The sequence below is a fragment of the Bicyclus anynana genome, chromosome 4 (assembly GCF_947172395.1).
Source record: "Bicyclus anynana chromosome 4, ilBicAnyn1.1, whole genome shotgun sequence".
NCBI classification, from domain to species: Eukaryota; Metazoa; Arthropoda; class Insecta; order Lepidoptera; family Nymphalidae; genus Bicyclus; species Bicyclus anynana.
Window position 1 is genome coordinate 14,138,635 of NC_069086.1, and position 12,672 is coordinate 14,151,306.

Genomic DNA, 12,672 nt, shown 5'->3' on the forward strand with positions numbered 1-12,672 from the left:
TAATGGTATCGTGTACTAAAAAGCTATAAGCACTTGAAAAAGCACAGTTGTTTAATATTTTGAAATCACAGAAAGACAGTTCAATTTTATTTATATATATATTATTTTATTGTGTACTTGACATAGTTTAAATTTAACTCTTGTAACAACGTTAACAATAAATTGAGGCTCACGAGGACACGTCGCAAGTCAACTGTGAAGACCACCTCTCGAAGTGGATCAAGTGTCGCTTGCAGGAAAACGCTACTTAAATTTTTATTAGGAATAGTGTCATTTTACTCGTACATGTATATTGTGCAATACCGTATGAAGTTACACGTAGCAAGGTTTTGCAGTAACTGTAGCAAACATTTTGTAGTAGCCTATACCCTGTATGAGACCCTGTATCTACATAATAATATAATATAATAGTTAAAAAAAAACTAAAAACCACGCTTTTAGCACGCACTAAAAATTACAAATGGAGTTTTTTCTTATGACAGCAAACCCATTTCATACCCATACTATGGAGGTGCATTTCGAATAGCTTGTCCGCCATCTTGAACGTAAATTGGATTCAAGTCACGTGACTATTTTTTCGTATTCCTGACAGCAAACCCTTTCATTTGATATCCATTTCAAACAGCCAGTCCGCCATCTTGGGGAGGCCGCCATATTGGATTTGTAATGACGCTTCTTAGCTAGTCATGTATTGTCATCAGAACTCAGAGGCTGTGCAAAATTTCATCCTAATGGAAAACCGGGAAGTGAGTCATATTAAGATTCCAAGATTTTCTTACATACATACTCGTAGTTACTTACAAGTGAAACTAATATAAGCGTGTTAATAAAATATAAAGTTTGTGATGTCTTTCTTGTAAGGATATACTGAACTAATTTTAAAAATTCTTTTACCACTAGAAAGCCATGTTATTTGTGAGTGACATAGGCCATATTTTATCCCCTTATTCCAAAGGGAACGAGAGCTACGTGGGGGAAACCGCGGGGCTTCGGCTAGTAATGTATCTAGCTGTAAAAATCAAAGTTAATTTTATAATCGGTAGTTAAAAAGACTGTAAAAGACATCCTATTAAATGGTAATTGCGTTTGCACTTTATAAATAGTAATTCATATGAAGTTAATTTACATATTACACTTAACTACGAGAGACATAGGTGCGCTTATTTCAATTTATTCAATGTATTACGAATTATTCGCAAGTATTACAGGATAATAGAGGATAATAAGTAATGGCTTACGAGAAGTGTGTGAGTTCTAATAGTACTTCTACTACATGAACTCGCACATTTCTCGTCTATAGGTGTTCTCATACTATACGAAGGTAAACATAATACTTATTTTATTTACATTCAAGTGCGGATAAGCTCTGCGCTTTTATTTGTAAAGTTTTCGTTTTTTATATCCAGTATCTCCTGAGATCTGAGACTTGTGGTTTACGCAAGCGCAGCTTTCACTTTTTCGCTCGATTTTTTTACGAAACGTGTTTTCTTGGTTATGTCACATCACTGTAACTTAAAGAATATTATTTGGAACTTATGATTTTTTTTATTAAAAATAAAACTACTTGGACTTATATCAAAATTCAAATATATGTTTGAATTTTCGCGCTGCGGTGAATTTTGATATTTTTTTATGTCCACTTATATATTTTTTACATATGATACTTTGATAAAACAACAAATAGTTTAATAAACAATAAGAACAACATATAGCTGGTCTGGAGTTGAAGACATTTTTAGTGTTACATTGAAATCATAGAAAGCAGTATCCTGTTTACTTTGTGCAAATCTTACAAAAAGCTCTTGCCATAATAAAGCTACCTACTGGGGAGTAACTGAATAAGGTATCAGATATTTACAACGTCTATGTGTGGCCTGCTGTGCTATTTACAGAAAGTTTTACATCAGACGAGTTTTACTATGAGAAATTTTCTTCAAGCTTAGCTAGGCTGGCATTCTTTCATGTATTATTCTAATAATCTAACTATTCTAGAGACAAAACTTTGTGTGAATGAAGTTGTTACTGCTTAACGGATTTCGATGAATTTAAGATTTGAATAGTCGTTTCCTATACGAAAGGAATCTATCTATGCGACACAAACAGCTAGTACTTATTATTTATTTTGTGGGAAAAGCTTAAATCCTATTGAAGTTATTTTCATTTTATATATTAAAGGTTAGCTTGGTAGGTATATGGACATGGTAATGCGGAGGGCTGGAAGTCATATTACCAGAAAATTGCAAGTGGAAGGACAGAAGAGGAGAAGAAGACCAAAGAATACCATCTCTTCTTTGGCCTTCCTCTAGAAGTGTGAAAGAGGACATATTTAGTATAAAAAGTATAATATGATAAGTTGACGAATGATTAAAGCGAATAGAAGAGATTGATATATTTTGCCGACCCAACTTAAGTGGGATAAAGTAAAGGAGATAATAATGATCTTCTATTAATTACTTTTTTTAATAAAAGAAAACTAGCCGTTTACCTGTCCACAAGGTTAGACGTTGCACTTCCGTGATGCTGCGATAAGATTGTGGCGCGCTTTTATTATCTCGGAGAACGTGTTATTTTTAAACAAGTAAGTCAATGGATAAGAAATTGTATATTATACGAAGTGTTTTACTTTGATTTCTTTTCTTGTTAGGTAGGTCAGTCTTATCTTTGATGTATCTATATGTGACTAGCTGACGCCGCGCGGTTTTACGCGCGTGGTTCCCGTTTCCGTAGGAATACGGGGATATTGGGCTATCTAACACTGAAAGTATTTTTCAAATCGGACCAGTAGTTCCTGAGATTAGCGCGTTCAATCAACCAAACAAACAAACAAACTCTTCAGCTTTATAATATTAGTATAGATAACAAGCGGACGGCTGTGACTTAATTCGCCCTTAGACTTTCTGTTCTTAGCGGACGTCTGCTTACCTCGTCTGTTTTAGTTACTTTGTGATTAGCTTACCAAATAAATTCAGCAGCAATCTGAGAAGTACTAATTAGGCAGGTACCATAACAGTATATTATAAGAAATATGCAATGAACAATCAAAATAGCTATTTAACTCTAATAAAAATATTTGGATGTCGTGTCGTATGCGATACAGGAAAATTATCGCAATACCAAACTAATCACCGAGTTAATCGACAACAATCGAGTTAGCGAGGAAAGCGCGGAAAATGGAATAACTTTCGTTGGGAGTAAGTGTGCCAATCACGTGCGCTCGTGGATTCGAATTGACATACCTGCATGAAATAATAACTGACGTGCAGTAGCATACATAATAACTGCTAAATATGGCTATACAGTAAACTAGCGGACGCCCGCGACTACATCTGCGAATAATTAGAGTAAAATTTCATCATTTTTCATCATCATGAATTTTAAAAATTCTTAAATCACATAACATTTAGTATTTCTTTTATGATACATGCATAAATTTTTGTAACTGTAACTCTTTTAATGAATTTTTAAACATGAAAGAATTTCCAGCCAAAATTTCAACCCCTATTTCACCCCCTTCTATTTTTGTTTTACGGACAAAAAGTAGCCTATGTTTTGCTTCTAGGTCACATTTATTAGGATACAAAAATTCACTTTGATTGGTTCAGCCGTTTTGCCGTGAAAAGGTAACAAACAGACAGACAGACTTACTTTCTGTATGGATAATTCTTTTAATTTGTATGGATAGCATAACTAATATAGCAGCGGTTGGTGAAACTGTTTTATTTTAATTTCCATATTATAAATGCGAATCATACAGTAAATAAGAAACAAACACGGAAATAATTAAAAAAAATGGTTTTTGTGTTCCCTCTCATATTTTTGCTTATTTTATTCCGTGTACATTCGATTTTATTTTCAAAATTGTACGAATAATGTAGTAGGTAAGGATGTTATACCGTTTGGTACAGTTACGCCATACATTTTCTATATAAACTGAGAAAATTGAGCAGTCATTGAAAGTTTCAGTTTAGCTCATAAAATACTTTAACATTTAACCGAAGTACCTTTTAGAAAGGTCAATGTTTATCGCGGTTATATTTATAGAAGTATTGTGGCAAGGGTTTTATAATGGCCTTTTTTGCGATTCCAGCAAACGAAAAAGTTCAAGAATTGTCTACATTTACGTGAATGCCATTATGTCACTGATAGTCTCATTTTGTATATTGAAGCCATGCTTGAATGCATGGACATTTTTTAACAAAATATTTTTAACAAAAAAATTAAACCGACAAAAAAAATCAAAGCTGCATTACTCTATAAAGCAAAAAATAACATTGTACCTTTGTCTTTTCTATTGATCGGTTATAGAGCCGTCAGAGCCCAGTGAATATGACCTCTGCCTCGGATTCCGGAGGCTGTGGGTTCGAATCCGGTCCGGGGCATGTACCTCCAACAACAACGTGTCTCAAATGATGAAGGAAAAACATCGTGAGGAAACCTGCATGTAAGAGAATTTTTTTAATTCTCTACGTGTGTAAAGTCTGCCAATCCGCAATGGGCCAGCGTGGTGGATTATTGACCTAACCCCTCTCAATATCATTCTGAGAGGAGACTCGAGCTCAGCAGCGAGGCGAATATTGGTTGATAATATTGGTTTTGATTAGCATCATAGTGATGTTTTCTGTACAGTATCAAATAGGTACATATAAATAAAATTGTCTGTCTGTGATTCCAAAATAACTGTGTTTTTTCAAGTGCTTAAGCTATTTACACAACACTAAAACATAATCAAGCATTTTTTAAATGTTTGTCTGCCTGTTTGTCCGGGCTAATCTTTGAAACGGCTGAACCAATTTAAATGGCCCTTTAACTGGTAGATAGAGGTTATTGAGCAACATATATACTTTTTATGGAAAAAAACTTTATGTGGGTTTTTTGAAAAACTATATTCAACGCTAGCGAAGTTGCGAGCGTCCGCTAGTATGGATAAGTACTGACATGGTACAGTTATTACTCGGACGGTATCTACAGCTCGATATTAATAGAAGCCTTTTAAATGTAAGCCTTTCACTAACACAAAGTAGGTGTTTTTCTTAGACTGCACTGGAGATTAGATATGGCTCAATTGTTTTCCTACATCAACAATTTACAAAGAATAGCAAACAATGGTAGAAAAAAATTAGTTATATTTTTATTGATGAGTTATTAGGGTTAGGGGTAGGGTAGGGAAGGGGTAGGGTAGGGGTAGGGTAGGGGTAGGGTAGGGGTTGGGTAGGGGTAGGGTAGGGGTAGGGTAGGGGTAGGGTAGGGGTAGGGTAGGGGTAGGGTAGGGGTAGGGTAGGGGTAGGGTAGGGGTAGGGTAGGGGTAGGGTAGGGGTAGGGTAGGGGTAGGGTAGGGGTAGGGTAGGGGTAGGGTAGGGGTAGGGTAGGGGTAGGGTAGGGGTAGGGTAGCAGTAGAGTTGGGTAGGGGTAGTTGAAAGTTAACATCGAGATTCACGCGGACGAAGTCGCGGGCGTCCGTTAGTTTGTTTAATAAAATACTGAAAAGATGTGCACACTTTGTTGATATAAAAATGACGGACTTGTAGTACTCGTGCATTCATATAAAATGTATGTATTGGATCTGGTATTTGGCGAAAAAAATACTTAGATGACAGTACAATACGACTTTGGCTCTATACTACAATCTAGATTCTAGACCATAGTTATAATAACCTCAAAGGGATGTCATTACATCAGTGTTTAAACATACATATACTTAAACAGTGGTCATCACTTAAAATCATGTGACTCGCATGCTTTAGCCGCTATTATATCATTAAAAATAAATAAACACTGTCAATATACGTGTCACCTCAGTGGGTAAGAAATGTTCACAATGGCGCACGTTACCGACCTACACAGCACACACACTGGCACACTTTCCGACGACGACGTAATGAGATCATCTCAAATATGGTCTCTTCGAGCCGAGGAAAGTGAGGGCGACAGTACAGTGTACAGTTCAGTTGAGTACAGGCTACTGCACGGTCAGGTCAGTGGGCGTCTAGAATCCGTTAGAAACTTGGTACTTACAAACTGTCACATCCTGTAAACAGTGGACTGTTCCTACATTATATCCGGTCTAATAAGATTGATAGATACAAGATTGGGGTAATGTAGATTAAGTTCACAACTCTACATAATTATAGCAATCTACAGTTGTACTTACTATTGCCCTGGCTTATTATTAGTTATGATGATGAGCAGATATTACATTTATTATTTACTTTTACTGTTATCTATGATATTATAGAGATAAAGTTTGTAGACGCTTATATCAACCAAAATCATAAACTAAACTTATACAGTATACACTTCTTTCCCACGGGAACGGGAAATATGCGAGTGAAACCGCAGGGTTTCTACTAATTAATCCTAATTTGCAAAATGCGAAAGGTCACTCATCTCGAAAACCGCTTGACTTATAAAGATGAAATTTGGCAGAGTGGTAGTTTATAGTTATTAGGTGTCCGCTAAGAACGGATTTTGCGCCAGGGCCGGATTAAGGAGGTCTGACGACATCTGCTAGTTATTTTATATATAAACTTGTCATCATCATGAAACTCTATTAATAGCCGCCTTCGTAATAAGAGTGAAGATTTTGAAGCTTAGGTATTATAAGAAAAACAAGAAAGAGAAAAAAATTTTTGAAAATCCAGGCTTCGGGAACAAAGATAAAAATGAAAATATTCGGTTCACGGTTACAAACTATATAGATAAATCACAAAGGCCAGTTACTGCAGAGGCATATTTCTGATGCTAAATTGCGCTATAGCGTGTTTGGAAGGACGCCAGCGATCCAGATCACAGCTTCCACCGCTGATTCTAGAGAATCGTTATCGGTTAACGATGTTATGTGCTATTTAACAGGACAATTGTATCGCGCCGTTTTACTACTGTCTGCTTTAGTTAATAATAATAATTTTATGTCCCAAGGATTCTTAACACCGAAGCCAAAACGAAAATAGTGTAGTTATCACTTCTGGCTTAAAATATCAAAATCCATTATATCAAAATACTTTTATAGTCACTGAAAGTTAAGGTAGTAAATTTAATAATTATACCAAAATACCAAGTATAAAAAAAAACTTCAAATTATTGCTGTATTTTTGTGATAAGATAGCTCTCTTGTCTGTCTATTTGCAGCGATTAGCAGACCCAGTCATATTTAAATTGTCAACTTACACCATTCACCCCATTGGCTAATAAGCAATCGGCGACAAACAGAAACTTCAGTCGCTTATAATAAGACTAACTGACGTCGCGCGGTTTCATCGGGGATAATATATAGCCTGTAGCCTCCCTCAATAAACGGGCTACCTAAAAGATTTTTTAAAATCGGACCAGTAGTTCCTGAGATTAGCGCGTTCAACCAACCAAACAAACAAACTCTTCAGCTTTATAATATTAGAATAGATGTGTTTTTTTTTTTATTTTTTTTATTCTTTACAAGTTAGCCCTTGACTACAATCTCACCTGATGGTAAGTGATGATGTAGTCTAAGATGGAAGCGGGCTAACTTGTTAGGAGGAGGATGAAAATCCAAACCCCTTTCAGTTTCTACACGGCATCGTACCGGAACGCTAAATCGCTTTGGCGGTACGTCTTAGCCGGTAGGGTGGTAACTAACCACGGCCGAAGCCTCCCACCAGCCAGACCTGGACAAATTAAGAAAATCTCAATCTGCTCAGCCGGGGATCGAACCCAGGACCTCCGTCTTGTAAATCCACCGCGCATACCACTGCGCCACGGAGGCCGGGTGTTGCATTTATATTTTGTTTCGTACGCAATAAAGTACTTTAAATACATAAATAAATAAGAAGATGAGAAGAGTATGTGGAATTTTAATTTATTAGTAACACTTCGAAGGCTATAGCTCAGAATAGAAGGGCAGTACCAGCGATACGCACCTTGCGCAAGTCACCGGCGTGCCAAGTTCGCCCACCGCCCGCCTTAGCAGCTCCTACACAGCACTTACAATTCTAACAGGACTGTGGAATCTATACTGATATTATAAATTGAAATAGTTTGTTTTTATGTGTGTTTGTTTAATTAAACGAGCTCTGGAACTACCAATAGGTCAAACTTTTTAGTCAAACACATAAGGAGTGAGGAGGCTTACTTTAAAGGGGGTGGTGGGAAAACTTTGTATGAAAGTCTGTTCCTTAAACATTGCAGAATAAGAATTTTTAAGAGGACAAGACTGCAGGTGCCTGCTTGTCTGATAATATACTAGTTGTAAATTGTAGTAAATTTAAATATATATGATCAAATCAACTCCATAATTGTTTCTTATTAACCAACTTGAAAAAAGGAGGAGGTTCTCAATTCGTGGGACTCTTTTACTATTTTTTTATTATTGTTAATATTTACTGGATATCAAACAACCTTTTGATAAAAACAAAATGGAATAAATTTATTTTAAGGTAACTGTGACATTTTGTTTTTATCAAAAGGATGTTTAATTTTTGACCTTTTAAATAAAATGAAAATTAAAGTTTTGAGAGAAATTTATTTAAAAAGGTTCATGTACTCGTACGTTAAACACATCGTTTCAAAGGGTTATTTTTACAACGGCATGTGCGCCGTTGCGTAAAGTTTACCCCAACCTACTCACATAACTGTTAATATACACAGGTGCTTTAATTTCAAGTTTATTTCCTTCGAAAAGCCTTTGATAACGAAGCCGTTTTCGTACGAGCCTTGTTAACTACTGGACTCCGAAGCACACAGACCACATTCCAAGCTTCTATTTGTTCGTCCCAGCTTAAAATAATTACACAAGTGTACCACATACAACCCTTTACAATTCGTTGTTCTGCTATCTTTCTACCTGCTTCTATGTGTTCTTTATCCTATCTATTATAAAAGCGAAAGTTAGTATGGATATTTGTTGCACTTTTACGCAAAATTTACTGAATAGATTTGTCTGAAATTAAGAATGGAGATAGATTATACCCTGTATTAACACTTATGATACATTTATCCCGAAAAAATCAATGATTCCCTCGGGATTTGAGAGAAACTAAATTTTACTCGGACATAGTAGCGGGCGTTCTGTAGTTCTAAATTATCTCATTAACCGTTACGGTGGCAAGTGAATCACTTTCACACTTAAAATTACGAGTTCTCGAAATACTGAGATTGTTGTCTGTGGTATTACTTACGTTACGTTTGCAACGATGAGACAACGTTGAGATGAGAAATTCTATAGATTAACAATTACGTGAACAATAAATAAATATGAAAGTGAAAGTCTTCATATAGCACATATTATATGCGACTTTACGATAGTGTTACGTAGCTTGGTTTCGAAGTCTATATTTTTATGTACATACGATATTGTTATTACATTATATAATTTTTTTAATTACTGTTCTACTTAATATTTTTTATACGAATCTAGTGAATGTACCATTACATTTTTAGAAAAGGAAAAATTTTAATAAAAAAAATTCAACCGACTTCCAACTCAAAAATTAACCTAAACTAAAAAGCAAAAAATAACATCTTACCTATGTGCTACCTTCTGATCAGTTTGAAGGCGGTGCCAAGCCAGTGTTGTTTTAATTCAAGCCGTTTAAATTACACAATTTCTGTGGCTCTTTCAGAAACGGCTTTAATTAAAACATGACACTGGATTGGCACCGCCTTCAAACTGATCAGAAGGTAGCACATAGGTAAGATGTTATTTTTTGCTTTTTAGTTTAGGTTAATTTTTGAGTTGGAAGTCGGTTGAATTTTTTTTATTAAAATTTTTATTTTTTAATTTTTAGTGTTAGCACACCTACTGAGTGTGAACAAACCTACTGACTGTCTGACTGTCCTCCGTCTTCATCACCAGACCCCCTATGCAGTCACAATCCATATGGGTGGAAAATTCTCATCAATATAAAATTTATCAAATCCAAACACAAGGTAGCTACTGTGAACCGTCGAGGAGTTCCCTTAAATCTCCTTCATCTTCATCACCAGACCTCTAATACAGTCACAACGTATCCAGGTGGAAAGTTCTCATCAATACAAAATTATCAAGTCAAAACACAAGGTAGCTACTGTGAACCGTCGAGAAGTTCCCTTAACTATCCTTCGTCTTCATCACCAGACCCCTAATACAGTCACAACGCATCTAGGTGGAAAGTTCTCATCAATACAAATTTATCAAGTCCAAACACAAGGTAGCTACTGTGGACCGTCGAGGAGTTCCCTTAACTATCCTTCGTCTTCATCACCAGACCCCTAATACAGTCACAACTCATCTAGGTGGAAAATTCTCATCAAAACAAATTTATCAAGTCCAAACACAAGGTAGCTACTGTGAACTGTCGAGGAGTTCTCTTCACTGTCCTTCGTCTTCATCATCAGACCCTTAATACAGTCACAACCCATCTAGGTGGAAAGTTCTCATCAATACAAATAAATTAAGCCCAAACAAAAGGTACCTGCTGTAAATCGTTGACGAGATCCATCGTCTGTGTATCGGCTCCATCATCAGACCAACTCCAGACCTTCATAAAATTGTAGTGGTTTAAAATACCTTATGGAAACATTAACAAACGCACTAGCCATCTCTACGATTTTCGAAAGTTCCCCTCGATTTCTCCAGGATGCCATCATCAGATCCTGACATGAAAAAAATGGGACCACCCTGGAATCAAACCCTTCAAAACAAAAAAAGAATTTTCAAAATCGGTCCACAAATGACGGAATTATCGCTGGACATACATAAAAAAAAAAAAACAAAACATACATACAGCCGAACGTAGAACCTCCTCCTTTTTGGAAGTCGGTTAAAAAAGGACTAAGGACACGTGCTATGTAATAAACTCGATAAGTTAGCAGTGTAAATACATTATGACTTACGACCATCGATAATACAAGTAAATAAAGGAACCTGCATATAACATGATTATGGAAATGTTATGTTTCAATGTTTTGCATTTACTTACCGTTTATTGTATAACGCCTTTAGTGTAGCGGGCACATCTGCGCGTTAATTGGAGTACAACAGTCTTCAACAACAGTATGTTCGAATTTTAAACTGTGAATAGTCATGGCGAGCTAACATGCGCGCGCGCTTCGCGTCTTGTCACTCGCTCGCTTCAGTGTGTCAGTGTCTTTGAATGGAGGCAGTCACGCGGCCTCCCATTCTACATTTGATACTACGTTATTTTCTACGGTACCAACCATTTCAGTTACGGCCCAGTTGTTATCTGCAAATTCGTTTTCAGTTGAAATAAATTGCACCGTTTGGTGAACAGTGAACAGTCATTAGTATGATAGTGTGTGTGCCTAATTATTTGCAGTTTCCTCGTGCGGAGTTTTGATGTGTGTAGGTTTATTTTGATGGCGACGGCTATTTCAGTAAATGAGTTCTCTGTGTGTGTACACGTAATGTTTGTATTATACAAAAAGTTGTTTGCATTCGCTAACGACAAATGTAGTTAGTAGTGGATTAGTTTACCGAGATGGATAAGCCCGTAATCCAAATGATAACAGTTTAAAATATCATTTTAAACCATTAAGAGGTAATGATTTGTTAATGTTTCTCATTAGTGTTTGTTTTCATTCGTTTTTTGAGGAAATTGCTATTTTAATGCATTGATATCACTATACAAAGTAATAATTAGCATAAAATAATTATATATTTATGCTAATTAGCATTACTTAGTATAGATAGTAGTTAGGAAGGAAAATTTGAATACTAACCATACCTCTCACGTAAAAACATATATAACAAATCTGAGGTATTTAAACGTTATTTTGTAGTTAACTAGTTAATCAACTTTATTCACAAAGGTAGAAAAACCTAATTGTTATCTTCTAGTTACTTTAAAATTATGACTTTTACTACTCAACGAAGTTTTAGAATGACCAGTTTTGCATAGTATTTATTACTTACTTTCAATATAAAACAATTCTGTACCAGCACAAAGCGGGCATGGTAAAGGCACCAAGTAATATCTCGTAAAAACAACATTGTTTTCATTAATCATGATGAGCAGCAATCCATCGCGAGATCCAGTTAAACTCGTCTAATGAGTCTAATAACACGAATCATCCAAGTCCGTACGCTCTACTAGTCCCAATGGTCATATCCGTCGCAAATCGTCGGTTTCCTCCGAAGATGTTCGCTTTTATGTACATGATTTATACCTGCCACGTCATTAGTTTGTGTCAACGCCTGTCGTAGCCGGACGCGTTTATTTGCCTTGACAGCCTATTTACCAAAGACTCCTTGATACAAAAGCTTTCAAGCCTTTATTACATGTCACACACAAGTTGCTATCACACTGTACGTAAGCGCAACTTGAAATATAGTTATTCTTTACTCTCTTGTATCTTGCTACCATCGATTAAAGTTGTTTTTACTTTTATGTAACAAGCAGCATCATCGGTAAAGGATAGGTCTCTCTCGTTATCGAGCATCTGTAACTTAACATCGAAGATAGATAGTCTAAGAACTTTCAGCTTTTTGAATAATTTAATCTGTGTTTAATTCATCATTATCAGCCGATGGACGTTCGACGACTGCTGAAATAGTAGTTAGGTCCAATTGAAAATTTACTTTAGATAATAAAATTGAAGAGAAACAATTAGCACCTGTTTGTGTTACGTGACCCATATTACCAGTTGAATAACTTAGCTAATCAATATTAATTTCCTTATCTTGCTCACATCAAGGTCGTATGA

The 12,672-nt window shown here is 35.9% G+C and overlaps 1 protein-coding gene across 12 annotated transcripts in view; it reads left to right on the forward strand.

Annotated features, from left to right (window-relative positions):
• LOC112054536 (ras GTPase-activating protein raskol) overlaps nucleotides 1–12,672 on the forward strand; it is a 230,303-nt gene that overhangs the window by 156,178 nt on the left and 61,453 nt on the right. The window contains exon 1 of one of the 12 annotated variants that reach the window (XM_052881295.1): nucleotides 11,012–11,158. The exons of 8 other annotated variants lie outside the window; for them this stretch is intronic. The gene's annotated coding sequence lies outside the window, so the exon portion shown is untranslated. Of the gene's footprint in view, nucleotides 1–11,011; nucleotides 11,312–11,488; nucleotides 11,508–12,672 lie in introns of those variants that run through there. 3 more of the 12 variants (XM_052881292.1, XM_052881294.1, XM_052881297.1) reach the window with 3 other exon arrangements.